At 43.8% G+C, this 15,588-nt stretch overlaps 2 long non-coding RNA genes across 3 annotated transcripts in view; one reads left to right on the top strand and one right to left on the bottom strand.

Annotated features, from left to right (window-relative positions):
- LOC108501721 overlaps window positions 1–11,093 on the bottom strand; it is a 53,321-nt gene extending 42,228 nt beyond the window's left edge. For both annotated transcript variants that reach the window (XR_001876268.1, XR_001876269.1), the window contains exons 1-2: window positions 11,059–11,093; window positions 10,805–10,878 (exon numbers count right to left, since the gene is read on the bottom strand). This is a non-coding gene — a long non-coding RNA (uncharacterized LOC108501721). The remainder of the gene's footprint in view (window positions 1–10,804; window positions 10,879–11,058) is intronic.
- An 86-nt stretch (window positions 11,094–11,179) lies between these two features.
- Window positions 11,180–13,959, top strand: LOC108501720. Its single transcript, XR_001876267.1, has 3 exons — window positions 11,180–11,492; window positions 12,032–12,117; window positions 13,168–13,959. It is a non-coding gene; the product is annotated as an uncharacterized LOC108501720 (long non-coding RNA).
- Window positions 13,960–15,588: the final 1,629 nt, after the last annotated feature.

Here is a 15,588-nt window from a genome sequence, read left to right as displayed (position 1 = left end):
GCTGAGAGAGTTGGGATTGTTCAGCCTGGAGAAGAGAAGGTTTTGGGGTGACCTAACCGTGGCCTTCCAGTACCTTAAGAGAGCCCACAAGGAAGATGGAGAGAGATTATTTCTAAGGGCCTGAAGTGACAGGACAAGGGGGAATGGCTTCAAACTGACAGAGAGCAGGTTTAGATTGGATATTAGGATATTATTCCCTGTGAGAGTGGTGAGGCCTTGGCAGAGGTTGCCCAGAGAAGCTGTGGCTGCCCCATCCCTGGAAGTGTTGAAGGCCAGGTTGGATGGGGCTCTGAGCAACCTGGGAGAGTGGAAGGTGTCCCTGCCCATGGCAGGGGGTTGGAATAAGATGGTCTTTAAAGTCCCTTCCAAACCAAACCATCCTGTGATTCTCCGAATGTCAAATAAATTCTGATTTTTCTGTAGGGCATTAAAAAGATTGGGGAAGTGGGTGTCTGCATTCATGTTTTGTATGTGCTTTAGTAATAGGGACTGACAGTACACAAATCTCTTTGCTGGAAACTCATTTCACATATCCAGAAATTCCAGTAAGTGTTGTTTGTCATGTTAAGGAGTGTCTCCCTGGTTGTCAAATCACATCCAACACTCGTACAACTTGCAGAGCTGCTTGGATTGGATTTTGATCAGCATTAAGAACTTGAGATTAACCTTAGTAGCTATGATGGTGCATATGGACTACACTTACTCAAATGTTTTTTTAATGATATCCAAATCCTTTGTTATGAGATTAGCAAGCAATTATCCTAATGTCTTCATCTACAGTGAGCCCACCTCACACACTTGCATAGCTTGGTGATCACCAGGCATCATGCTCCAAATGGCAGGAGAAAAAAAATACACCTAAGAGGGTTAGGAAGCTCATTCATAGGCACCAGAACAACAACCCCTTCCCACAAACAGGACTCAAAGATACAAACCCTCCATTACACACATAAGGTACACACGTATCTACATGTATCTATATTCCTTCTCAAGTACAGTGGCACACACACACATTCTGCTCCTGTGGGTGCTTGTTACTACTAAATTGCAAAGCATTAGTGGACTTCCCTCCCACCTCCCTATCTTTGACAAAAATACTCATCTGACTCATTTTTTAAGAAGTGCTCTCTTCCACCTCAATCTGGTGTATTTTTGACAGAGCACATAGCTCAACCTTCCGATTTTTTAATTTTCTGGGCTCATTTCCATGGGGATCACTGGAAGGTCATCGAAAAGCACAATCTTACCCCTCCCTTCTACTACCCCTATTTGAGTCTACTCTGCTTTCCTCCACATTTTCTTTTCATCCTTTCTCTTGCTGCACTTGTGCTTGACTAGTAGCCCATGTTTACTCCTGCAACATTTTTCTGAATCATGCAAAATGTGAGAGCTAATATTAACACAACTTATGATAAGGGAATTAGAGAACAGAGAAAACCATGTTACTCTCTCCATCTCACCACCCACTCCATCTCAGGTCCTTCTGTGGCCTCAGCTAAAGCAGTAACTGAGCACTTCAGCACCTATCACTTAGAAGATTTATCCTTACGAGACTCCATGTAGAAATGCATTCATACATCTGTTTAAGTTAGCAATGAATCATTAAGCATGAGCCAAAAAGAACTCTGATGCTTACAGAGAGACTGAAAAAAAAAATGCCCAAACCGCAAAAGATGGTTCTGAAATGCCACCACATCAACTGAATTGAAGGCTCTTTTATAGATGTTTCACATGTGTGCTCTACAGCTTCCCAGGTACTTAACAGGTCATCTGGGCCTGCTCAAAGTCACTGTCAGTCTTTATTAGGCTGAAAATTTGCATCAGACCTGTATCTAATCTCTAACAGGTTTTAGAAGCTGGGGATAAGATTTACCCTGGTTATCTCTAGCAACCTATGGGCTCACTAGAACATCTCAGCCAGTCATCTGAACTCCCATTACAGTCACTAGAGTCAAACATGTATTTCTGCAATCCACTTATTGTCAGGGCAACATTTAAGGTTGTCACCCAGTAATTCCTTTTCCTCTCAACTGATTGCAAAGATGACTTAAAGGGAGCCAAGCGAAGTGCTTACAGTTGTCTATAAAGGACATTTTGTTTGCAGCAACCTGGTGTAGTGGAAGGTGTCCCTGCCTATGGCAGCGGGGTTGGAACGAGGTGATCTTTAAGGTCCATTCCAACCCAGGCCATTCTATGATTCTATGATTCTATTATTAGGTAATTATAAGAAATACATAGAGCAACCAGTTTGATGATATTACCATCAAAAGAGTCCTAGGGCAGGTCATACAGGAGGGTACCATAACATAATCAGTTCTGTAAATAGAAAATACCAGAAAGATACTGAGCTATAACCACCACTATCTATATCTTGCATCATTAGGCAGGCAGACTATCAAGTGATGAAGAACAAGAACTGTAACCATCTCCAGGAATTTGGCATTCTCATAGGACAGACACAGGATGGAGAATAAAGTGGGAATCTACAACTAAAACTAATGGATTTAGGTGCAAAAAGAAAATGACACAAGTGTCATCAGAAATGCCCTAATGGCAAGAGCTGGGAAATACTCTCTTGAAAGGGGAAAGGTTAGAAGCAATACCACATCAACTACTAAAAAAGTCTGAAGAATGCCCTGGAAGGAATGATAATCTCATTATGTGGGTGGGAGATAGACTGGGACACACAGAGATCATATTGTCTGGGAGATAAGGTTCTCCAAAGTAACCAGGTCTTTCCAATCCCAGACTAATGAAATGCTGTAATTCTGTATGTTTCCCTAAAGCATATCTATATCAGCTGCTAAAAAGCAGCGGGTATGAAGCCATAAGGCAGGACAGTCAATCCTCAGCCCCAACTGGACCAAGCAGAATTCCCCACACAGCACTTTCCATTTGCTAAAGAGCAACAGCAAACAGTAATTGAAAAGCCCAAGCCTGAAGTAAAAGCTACAGATACAAACTCTGTTGTTCTCCTGGAGGCAGGTACTTGTGTTTATCCAATATAAAAAGCAGTCTACACACTCATCTTTTCTTAAAAGTAAGAAAAGCGATAACTACTACAGGGATATAGGTCATGTTACTTATAAAATGGTGATTCCTGTCAATATTTCCACTATATTCCTGAACTTTCATCAGTGACAATGACAGACTGAGTGGCACAAGAGTAATTTCAGACTTCTGTTCTGCAGAGCTGTACAGGGCAATTCTGAGGAAATTCAAGACTTAAATACCCAAACAGTCACCCTCAGCAGAAGCTCATTCCAGGTCGGAACCTATCTCAATGCACTGAGAAGGAACCCAGTGGGTTATTTTCACTACCAATCACAGGCTGGCTGAAGTTAACAGGGACCTCTGGAGGTCATCTGGTCCAATTCCCCTGCTCAAGTAGGGCCAGCTACAGCTGGCTGCCCTAGACCATGTCCAAGGATGAAAACTCCAAAACCTCCCTGGGCAACCTGTGGCAGCACTCAGTCACCCTCATACTAAAAAAAAAAAAAAAAAGGCACACCAGTTTTCCTGATTTTCAGGGTTTGTGTTCCAGTTTGTGCCCTCTGTCTCTGGTTCTCTCATGGGGCTGGCTCCATCTACTTTACCCCTCCTATGGCATTAGTAAGAATCCCCAAGACCTCTCAAGAGTTAAAACACTCTCAGCTCTTTCTCACAGGAGAGATGCTCCAATCCCTTCATCAGACTGTCTCCAGCACATCCATGTCTTTCCCGTACTGGGCTCCCAGAACTGGAGACGATATTACAGGTGTGGCCTCACCAGTGCTAAACAGAGGGAAAGGATCCCCTTCCTTGACTTGCTGACAATGATCCTCTGAATACAGCTCAGGATACTTTTAGCCTTCTTTGCTGCTGTTGGCTCATGTTCATTCTGGTGTCTGGCAGGTCCTTTTCTGCCAAGCTGCTTTCCAGCCAGTCAGTCCCCAGCAAATACTGCTGCATGGGGTTGTTCCTTCCCCACCCTCCATCAGCTTCACTGTGAGGGAAGCAGTTTTAAAAGCCTTACTGAAGCCTAGGCAGACAATGTCCACTGCTTTCCCCTCATGTCCCAGCCCAGTAATTTCACCACAGAAGGCTGTCAGGGTTGGTCAAGCACAGCATCTCTTTCATTAATCCATGCAGCCTACTCTGGATCACCTCCCTGTGCCTGCAAATAGCTTCCAGGATGAGTTTTTCCATCACTTCTCCACACATCAAGGTAAGCAAGACCAGTCTGCAGCTTCCTGTTTTCCTTCTTTTTGCCTGCTAATGTAAGGGAGTGGGAAGAGTGTGATGATACTCTCTCTAAGAAAAGAAAGCTGATAAGTGTCTGGCATCTCCCCTGTGTTCCAAAGGGGAGAACATGAGATCCAGCCATACAGAGAGCCCCCAACAACATTACATTGGTAATTTGAGGACTTCATTGCCATGTAAATGACATTCTTCAGTTTGAACTTCCCCAAAAGTGACTACCTTTCCCTCCACAGAAATAAAAATGTATGACATAAAGGCATAGAGCAAGAAAACAATAATTTTATTCTCAGGAAAACAAGGAATTCTACATGCTGATAAGGACATGGTGTGGTAGGCCACCATAGAAACAAAAAAGTATATAGAAAATTAAATCATTAAGAAAAGGCATCTTCCATTTAAGAGCTATTCCTTTTTAGAAAGCAGATGATCTGGAGTTCGAAATAAAATCAGACTTCTCCCTGACTGCCCCCATCCCCCATTACTTGATTAATTTTCCTCAAAGCATTTGGATGTAACTGAACGCCAATATTTGAATCAGCTACAAAATAAATATGTCTTCTTGTCCTTAGGCTGAGCTACTGCATCTTGTAATAATATTCCAGTTGAAGTCTATTCAGTGTAAGGATTATTAATATTTTCTTTTATTAACATTCCTTTAGCTGAACTGTTTGGGGTCAGCTAAAAATGTTTTTTTCAGTAAGAAGATATTCTGGATGAAAAAAAGTGTTCTATCAGTTGAGGAGGCAAACCCAGTGACAACAAAGAAAATGATGAATAGTTGGATATTTTGATTGCTGTTATTAACAAAGAATTATAGTATCTGGCACTTTTTTGTGTTTGTTGTTGGGGGTTTTTTTGGGGGGGTGGTTGGTTTTTGTTTGTTCATTTGTGAGGTTTTTTTACGTACAAGTCCAGACCAAAAATATGTTCTAAATATTTTTCTCATGTACCTGAATTAGCAGATTCTCTCAGTTTAAATAGATCCATTTCTTCAAGTCCCCTTGGAAATGTGCACCCAAACAGTTGCTGCCAGGAAATTATTCATTATTTGCAAGATGAAGCTACAACCAGTGGCACAGCTATTTCTGCAGCATTATTGATTACCAACAAAGATGACAGCTTCATGCATCAGAGTATGGAGAGTGAAGTGCTGCCCTGTTTTCTGTTTGCAGCAGAAGAACCACTCAGCATTATCTAAGTGGGATTATTACCTGACTGGCAGCAAGAAAGCTCGATGAATCATTTTTCATTCCAAAGCTCACCAAAATGTGAAAGGGCACTGCATTAGGTCCTCCCAAGCAAATCAGTGGAAAACTTTACTTCTTCGTGGAAGAACCTCCACCAGCATCAAATTTTATCTTCCACACAGCTCACTGCAAATCCAGCCTGCATGCCAGAACAATTTCTACCCTCACTGGTAAACAGCTAAAGCTTCTGTCAACTCCTTAGGAGAAAAGTTGCTCTCGAAACCACAGCTGGGACTTGCATAAAAGTTCAATTACCTCTGAGGGGCTAAAACTACTCCTGGGATTCAGGAGGTTCCTACTAACTTAAGCACAGAAAAGCAGTGCTGCCATCAATAGAAAAGAAAGCCCCTTCCCACCTAGATCCCTGCACAGAAAGTATGCAGTAAACCCAAAATTGCTTCTGTGATGCATTCACACTAACTGCAAACCCAGCCTTGCCAAGAAAGCCCTGATTAAGTGATGGAGACAAGCCAGATAGGAAATGAAGCATTTCTATGAAAATGATAGTCACTGATTCACTTCTATTGGTTGCAAAGTTGTTTGTCTAAAGATGTTTCATTCCCACCACACATTTAAAGTAAGCAGGTACACAGAAAGTTTTAGGACTTCTTTACCCTTTCTTCTCTTCCCTATTTCCTCCCCACCTTCCTCAGTTCTTAAGCTTCTCTCAGCAACTTGCAAATGGTACATCCTTCTACTGCTGTACACATCCACCAATTCCCTTTTTCCAGTAGAACTGTGGATGAGCATGAGCTGTGCGTGGAATCACAGAATGGTTTGGATTAGAAAGGATCTTAAAGATCATCATGTTGGGGTGGGCAGGGACACCTTCCACTAGCCCAGGTTGCTCAGAGCCCCATCCAACCTGGCCTGGAACACTTCCAGGGATGGGGCAGCCACAGCTTCTCTGGGCAACCTGGGCCAGGGCCTCACCACTCTCACAGGGAAGAATTTCTCCCTAATAGCCAATCTAAACCTGCTCTCTGTCAGTTTGAAACCATTCCCCCTTCTCCTGTCACTCCAGGCCCTTGGAAAAAGCCTCTTTCCGTCTTCCTTGTGGGCTCTCTTCAGGTACTGGAAGGCCCCAACTGGGTCACCCTGAAGCCTTCTCTTCTCCAGGCTGAACAATCCCAATTATCTCAGTCTTTCCTCAGAGCACAACTGCTCCATCCCTCTAATCAACTTCGTGGCCTCCTCTGGTTCAGCACTGACAGCAGAGGGAAATAGTGATTTGGACAGCCTGGCCTCAACATTTCAGAAGGGGTCGATTTTACTGCCTCTTGACTACATACTACATCTGCTACATCAATAAATTTATCATGGGGATTTTGTTTGCTTGCTTTTGAGCAAAAAAAAAATAAAAGCATTTTCTTGGGGAAGAAAAACCACCATGTACAGTCTCTAAAAATGGGCCATTTTCAGCCAATTCAACTTAATTCATAATTCATCTTAATTGATGAGACAAGGAGTCTGTATAAGCAAGTGCATATTAGTGAAAAAGTAAAACAACCACAATGAATCACTTAATACATCTTCATGTGAAGTGGGGAAAGCATTCCTTTGACAGTGACTACTTTCTGTTAGAGCAAGGCAAGCTGCCCCACAGAATGGAGCAGAGCACATCCTGCAAGCTCTGGCCCCACACCTCCCAGCAGGGGCTGCAGCTGGAGCCTTCCAGCAGCTATCACAGTGCAGTACTTTCAAGGCAAGGTCTCAGTGACCTTCAGAATCACCGAATGGAATCACAGAATCATTAAGGTTGGAAAAGACCTCCATAATCATCGAGTCCAACCTTTGACCAAACACCACCTTGTCACCCAGACCAGAGCACTGAGTGCCACGTCCACTCATTTCTTGAACACCTCCAGGGATGAGGACTCCACCATCTCCCTGGGCAGCCCCTTCCAATGCCTGACCACTCTTTCAGTAAGAAATTCTTCCTCATGTCCAACCTGAACCTCCTCTGGCACAGCTTGAGGCCATTTCCTCTTGTCCTGTCCCTTGTTCCCTGGGAGCAGAGCCCGACCCCCACCTGGCTACAACCTCCTGTCAGGGAGTTGTAGAGAGTGAGAAGGTCCCCCCTGAGCCTCCTGTTCTTCAGGCTGAACAGCACCAGCTCCTTCAGCTGCTCCTCCTATTATTTACTCTGTAGACCCTTCCCCAGCTCCATAGCTCCTCTCTGGACATGCTCCAGCACCTCAGTGTCTTTCTTGCAGTGAGGGGCCCAGAACTGGACACAGGATTTGAGGTGTGGCCTCACCAGTGCCCAACATGAGGGGACAATCCCTGCCCTGGTCCTGCTGCCACGTTATTGCTGGTCCAAGCCAGGTTCCATTGGCCTCTTGCCCCCCTGGGCACATGCTGGCTGTTCAGCCACTGGCAACCAGCACCCCCAGGAGAATGCTATGGGAGACCCATGTGAGACTTTGCTGTCACTTAAAAGAACACTCTTCACTTTTTGCCCTGCCTATACTTTTTGGTACCCGTTCCTCTCCCACTCCCCCATTTTCCACCACTGCCACTAATGTTCTGTGTAGCAACTGGATCTAAAGAATGATGAAGCTGGAAACCAGTTTTCAGCCAAGCTCAGGGGGCCAATCTGACTCACGGCACAACTTCAAGAACACCCAAGTAGACATGGGCTTGTTGGGAACATTAGCTGAGCGCAGGCAGAAGAACTGCTCCTTTTGGCAGCAGATCATAACTCAGTCAGGGTAAGCTGGCTGTGAAGCCACATTCTCAGCCAAATACTTCTTTTAACTCCTCTCCAACAGCTGGAGCCTCAAAGTAATATACACTTAGCCAAGAGGTTGCAGATCTCCCTGGACTAAGGACCATGTCTTCATGTACGTTTATACTACCCCCGAAAAAAAAGGCACCCGAGCTCAAGTGACCTTTTTGAGCCATCTCAGCTTTCAAACATTAAATTATTATAATCACTATCCTAGACCCATGCTGATCGTGCCACATCAGAATTCAGCTCTTTCTCTCGTGCAGAAAACTGGCATATGTTTTAGGAGCATGTTTCCCTCCTAAGCATACCCTGTCCCCAATAACCAAGATTTTGGTTCTTTTCCCTCTGAACCCTATTAGGGCTTTCTGCCATCTGCTAGTCTGTGACAGATGCTTGTATAACTGACAGATCAAGCTAAATATAAGATATCAACACCCCCGTATGCTCTAAACATTCCAAGTTTAGTATTCCTATTGTACGTGAGGCCTAAATATAGCAAGATAAAACAAAAACATCTTTTATGTTGAAGTATTCTTAAGATTGATGACACCTCAGCATAAGGCCTCCAAAGCCGAGCAGGGAAGGGTGGGGACAACATCTCCTGAGGGTGTTACTGGGAGATGGAAAGCCTAATTTCCAACGCTGTAGCAAACACTTCCCCCAAAATGAGAATACTCTGTCCTGACCAGCAGCATGGTTGAACTTAGCTATGTTTACCACCATGGCTACAAAGCCAGTGTGCCATGGAAGCTCCGTGTTGGAGAACAGCACTGCAGACAAGACCAGCTCAGCCTGGGAGGGGACTGTCATATTTTCTAGGCCTGTAGGCCAGAAGCAGATGTTCCTCCTCTTGCTCAGCAGAGCAAACCTGGCCTCTTTTCCAGGGCTCCAGGGACCCACATGGGTAGAAAAACTATCCTATTGTCCTCCCCCAAGGCCACAAGGCTCCTGTGTCCTCAGGGACAGTGAAATCAAAGAACAGAGACCCTCTGCAGGCTGAAGAACACCCAGCAGACACAGAAACTACTGTCTCTGCAGAGCTTATCACCTTGAAGTACCTCACAGTGCTTCATGTACTGCAAGTAGCTGCCATTTCACCCGCTCCAGAAACCCAGGCACCCCTCGGGTAAGCTGACAGCTGCTTAGGTAAGCCAGCAGGGGAAAAAGTACTTTAAATATGGAAGTGGAATATACCACTGAAAAAATGGTATCAGGGAGGAGGGAGGGGCGCATTTAAATAAGGGGGCATAGATGCCCAGAGTGGACTTAGACAGCTACTCTGACTTGAAGGCTTTGGCTTCTTGTGATTAGCAGTCCTCTTTTATTTTGACCCAAAACTACACTGATGACACAAATCTTACACTGTTTTCTGGTACCACTGCAATGCACAGGTGCAGTCACAGTGCATCTGACGAACCAGAGCCAGAAATGCCGTGACCTCTTCCTTCCAAGTCTTCCTCAGGAATCTCCTGCTCAGGCACCGTTTATGTAACAATATGAATTGTTTTGTGAATTGAAGTGCAACCCAAGCTTCTCACACTGTTTGGGCAGTCCTACTTACTGCAAACAAAACCAAGTTGCCTCTTCTGACTGTGCATTTCAGTTCCACTGAAGACAATGACTAAGATTTGGGTGACTTCAGAGAGTCTTAGAGTACAGCCCAAAGGACTGACCACCCATCTCCAACCACAGAGAGCTGGCTAAAAAGTAGGATGCTAAGCACCATTAACCAGAAAATCCTCCCTTGCCTACCAGCTTCTTAAACATAAAGCACAATCACATTGAATGAAGCAATGAGGACACTGTGCCTCTGAACTAAAGAGTTACATCTCATTTTATTACAGGTCTCCCCTTCTGCATCTTGATAGAAGTTAACAAGCATGAAAATATCCACATGAAAATACCCCATTTCTCTGAGCACTCCTGTGCTTAAAACAGACAAAGTTACCTACAGCATACATTAAAATTCTACTCAGGAGAGCCAGTCAGTAAACCAGGACAGCAAAAGACAAGCCTAGGTACAAGCATACCTTCAACACAAGTCAGACTGAGCTTAAGTACCCCCTGCCAGAGCTTCAGGTGAGCTGTCAGTGCATATCTGGTGTGTTGTGGAAGCCTCAAGTGATCAGATTAATTAAGTCCTACTAGCGCCCTCAGGATTATGACACCAAGCACAGCAGGTAGCAACAAATTGTAAACAAAGACACAGAAAATGGGTAGGCAAAATTCCTGCACCATGTTCAACACATCAAAACATTCCGAGGGCTGACAGACAAAGAATGCAAAGCCTAGGCTGAAGTAGTTTGTACAACCCAAGCCTCTCTGCACCAGAAGAACATGATGTACAGCACTGAAGTCCTCAGTGTTCACCTGCCCCTCCAACCCTGACAGATCCCACAGTGTAATCTTTTCCCCTGCAAATCATCCGCAGAGCTTGCTTTGTTCCTGGCATGCAGAGGATAGGCAAGGTGATTTCTGAGCTGCAAGACGCAGCTCCACGCCTCAGAAGAACTTGTAATGTCTTGCTCTCTCCCATGCCTTTTCACTCATGTAGCACCTATTCCCAACACAAAAATGTTACCTGGAACTGAATGAGTTTTGCCTGGGTTAATTGTCTTCACAGTAGCTGCTATGGTGCTATGTTTTGAATTTGTGCTGGGAACAGAATTGATGACACAGGGAGGTTTTAGTTTTTGCTGAGCAGGCCTTGCACAGAGCCAAGGCCTCTTCTGCCTCCCACACACCCCACCAGTGAGGGGCTGGCGGTGCACAGGGAGTTGGGAGGGGACACAGCTGGGACAGATGACCCCAGCTGATCACAGGGATATCTCATACCATATCACACTGGCTGTCCTGTGCAGGGCCAGGAGCCAAACTTCGATGATCCCGGTGGATCCCTTCCAACTCACGATATTCTATGATTCCATGATTCTATGATCTCACCGTGCTCAGCAATAAAAGCCTGGAGGAGGAGGAGGAGGAAGTGGGGATGTTTGGAGTGAATATGTTTGTTTTCCAAGTCCCTGTAATGCCTGACGGAGCCGTGCTCTCCCGGAGGTGGCTGAACACTTGCATGCCCATGGGAAGCAGTGAATGAATCCCTTGCTTTGCTTGCAGCCCACGAGTTTTCTCACTTTTACCCTCCAATTCTCTCCCCCACCCACTGTGGGGGAGTGAGTGGCCCTGTGGCTACTGAGGCTAAACCACGACAAGAGGTCACCTAGACCAACCTTCTGCTTAGAGGAACTTCATTATCAACGCTAGATCAGGTACCTGCAGCTTCATCTAGCCTAATCTTGGGAATTTCAAAGGCTAGAATTTCCAATACCTCTCCAGATGACTCATTCCAGTGCTAGACTACCCACACAGTGACTTCTTTTTTTTTTTTTTCCCTAATCTGAACCTCCGTAATCTCACTGGGGATTTTTCTCCATCTCAATGTTATTTCTCTTTCGGGCAGCTCCCATCCTTATCCATCAAACTCCCACACCAACACATACCACCTTGCCCCTGCATTTTCAGAGGTTTATATGGGACATACAGCTGGAAAGCTCCTGTTAAATATGACCTAATTTGATTCCAAGTTTAGCACTACCAAGACATTTTCAGGGATGGGAATTTCACGGATTTGTGACTGTGCAGCCGTGTGATTTTATGAAATAGCATCCAAGTGCAGCATTTTCAGCGAGGCACTGCAGAACAGGATGTTTACAGGGGATGACTATTTTCCAGTGTTTCCAGGGTCCCCAAATCTATCAAGGACCATTTGGCTGCCTCACACCAACACAAATTTGTGATTCTATTTCAGGCCTGCCTGCATCACAGAAGGCCCATGGAGCTGTCAGACACCTACAGCATTATTTTGAAAGCATCACAGAGAGATTGTGCAAAAAGGTTAGGAGATCTGAGCATCAAGTGCAATACCAGCCCTTCCAAATATGAAAGAAGCAAGCTGGGCAAGTCCTGACTCTGTGTTCTCAATGGAAGACAATAATCAAAGGAAACCTGCAAAGTGTGAGGATATAACTGCCCTTGGTCACACTGTGCAGCTCCCTTTGAATACAGAAGGACCACAAGAGAATCTGCCTCTGAGATAATGCAGTGGTACTTATAGCACTGTTTTAATTCAGAGGAAAAAAAGCCCCAAACCTCGAAATCCATGTTAGAAAGATTTAATTATATATTCTGACATGAAGAACAAAATGAATGGGCATAAGGAGGCAGGAGATGCAGTGTAGGCGATTCTCAGCAAAGCACTTAACAGAAGCAAAAAATTATGCTTGAAATATAATTTGGACATAATAAGTGGATTGAAATCCAAACATAATTGCAAAAATGAACAGTAGCAATGGGCCACATGGTATCAGAGAGCACTAACACCACCTTGGAGGTGATAAGAGCTTCTTAATTCCATCAGTATAAATACCTGGATTTCAAAGGATTCTTCACTGAGTACATCAAGGCTAAAGGAGACCCATGGATTTCAAAACAATTTGGCATATTTAGGCAATGAAAAACTGGGTAAATTCTGTTGCCTGATATGGTCAAGCTGCCTGTATCCTTTGCAGGGTTTGTCTACACAGGGAAACGGGAGTGGGCAAAGAGATCCACTTAACCAGGGAGCTATGAAAGCAGTTTTACAGCCACATCAGAAATGAAGTGCCCAGAAGTCAATGAACTAATTTAAGACACAGCTTCTCTGCAGACATACGTCCATGTCTACATAGTGCCTTAAATAGCACACAGTATGGATTCTCCAGCTGGGGCAATGTAGACATGCTGCACAGATACCTCAAATTATTGCATTGATTTCTGGGATCATCTCCACTGAAAGCAGAGAAGGAACCTGGAACAATTCCATTCAAGTGTGACAAAAACAGCTCGAGGGTTCTATTTATGAAGAAGTTATTCCTGCCCTAATTTTACTCCCCCTTTTGCTTTCAGAGATCTGCCCAGTATCTCTCAGACAAAATGTTACGTCAAGTCCTGGTAAAAAAGCTGAGGGAAGTGACAGACATCTGCCATGCACCTTGAAGAACCAAAGAGCAGAGTGGGGAATTAACTGTCACTACAGGGAAAAGTCACAGTAAAAAGACACTGGGGAAAACGCAGGATGCCACACTTTCCAATGATTAAACACTTTCTGAAGATGTTTGAATGGCAAGAGAGATTGCTGGGGATTTTTGCATCTCATATAAAACCAGGACAACTGGGAACTGCAAGGTTCCATGCTCGAAGGACTGGATATGTATCTTTTAGATGCATTAATCAAGAGTTACTTTTAAATGAATGGGTAAGCGGGAGTTCCTGGAGCGCTGAATTTCTTTAGGCCTAATCACTAAGCTGATGGGATTTCCATCACAAGAAACTTATGGCTTCAAGCCACGTAAACCCTGAAAAAGATCAAAATATTAATCATTTAACTCTGACCAAAAATTATCCATCAAAGCGTTTTTCGGCCAAAAGATGGAACAGAAGTTGAGTTAGCTTGTCCATAAAATGTTGATGTTCAGAGATTCTCTAAAGCCTTTGGGATTTTTGACCCTCCAGTAAGTTCTATTCTCTCTACATGACAAGATCTGCTCCCTCCCCCATAGCAAGCAGAGCAAGATGTAGCTGAACTGGAACTGTGGGAGGTGGCACCCTCTGGAGAAGCTGTGCCTGTGTTTCAGCAGATCTACCCTATCCCCTTCATAATTACTTCAATAAATCAGGGAGCTCACTATAATGAAGTCTGTTAAACGTGTGAACATTTTTTTCAGCTCCCTTTCACCCTCAAGAAAAAAAAAAGTATTTTTGACTAGAAGTCAAAATAGTTTTTTGTTTGGGGATTTCTTTTTTTCTTTTTGGGCAGCCAAAGGTTTTCTTCTGCCAAGAAGAGAACTCTTGGGTATGTTGCTGAAAATTTCTGGAGAAAAGAGAAAGCCTCTGCTTCAAATCATGTTTTTGCTTGTTTCAAAAGATCTTTCCAGCTAGTTTTCTCTAGCTGAGATTTTTATATTGTTGAAAGTAAGTAAACTGAGGAAAGTGAAAGCTCCTCACTCTTCTACTTCAGCAGCTGGTTTGTGAAAACATCCATATTTCCAGAGTATTGATGGAATATCCTTTAGGCTAAAGTTTCATATCTCTTCTATCTGATAAGCAGGGAAGTTCTGTGATACACCTGCTTTATGTGACTCCTGACCCCTTCTCTTACTCCTACATTCACACCAAAACTTCTGCACCTGGACAAAAACACACACCCCTCCTTCTGGTCCTCTGGAAATTAGATTTCAGGTCAAAAAATTCCCTAAACCAAAAGAATCTAAGCATCCTTTTTTCCCCCTGATTCTGTAGACACTGCCGGTCCCAGATTAGGATGAAACTCCCAGCCTATAATTTTGTCCATATTCTCTTTCATAGACAATGATTGACGAAAATGAAGATATGAGTGATTTATGCCTGGATTTTAACGGTGGCAGCATCTGTTTCACACTGCCATCAACTCACAGCGATGTTTCCACTATCTCCTCAGGCTATGATGAATATAATTTTCCAGTGTTTGCCTGAATCCCACACAGCAGTAATCAGCAATTATCAAAAGCAGCAAACACAAATAATTAAGATATTTCCATGACATCCAAGCACAGTCTCCTCTGGGATGTGTGCCTCACACTGCAGTGGGTAGAAATGTTGTCTGTACCACCCATGAGGGAAAGAGCACCTTTATCTCCATGTCTGGAACCCAACTCAAGCAACTTGGACAAAACAGTGTAGGTGAGGCATCCAAGTGATTTTACATTTTCAAAGGAAACCAGGGGCTTAAAAGTGACAACCTCTGTTCCATAATCAGCCTTGCAAAAATGGAGCAGCACAAGCAGTGAATGCAACATTATCAATAACCTTTAGAACCTCATGTCATTGACATTTACTTTAGTACTTGACACAATTACATATACTGTGGCAGATCAGCTGATTAGTCAGTGTCCTTCATCCCTTCACTACCAATTTCTCCCAAATACAGTCCAATACCAAGAGATTTCAGTCTTCATTGTACTGACATGTTGTTTATTAGTCACATGCTCCTGTTGTCTGCTCTAGTTTGGGCTCCTTGGTCATTCCTGTAATGCACTGCAGCCAGAAATTCCTATAAAACTTTGACACAGAGGGTTTATTTTTGTTAATGTGTAATATTTCCCACTGCTACAATTAGAAGGATACTAAATAAGGATGCTTATATATTCGAGTGTACTTATCTCAAACTTTAATGAATAATCAGTGTATACTGAATGGGTGGGAATGCTTACTGACAAACCTACACACCCATCGTCTCCTTTCTTCTCTCTCCAGCTTATTTTTGCTGCTGGAATAAGCAGACCAGTTTAC

The sequence above is a fragment of the Lepidothrix coronata genome, unplaced genomic scaffold (assembly GCF_001604755.1).
Source record: "Lepidothrix coronata isolate B3197 unplaced genomic scaffold, Lepidothrix_coronata-1.0 Scaffold107, whole genome shotgun sequence".
Lineage (NCBI taxonomy): Eukaryota > Metazoa > Chordata > Aves > Passeriformes > Pipridae > Lepidothrix > Lepidothrix coronata.
The sequence above is the reverse complement of the archived record's forward strand: the minus strand, read 5'-3'. Positions and strand labels throughout refer to the sequence as shown.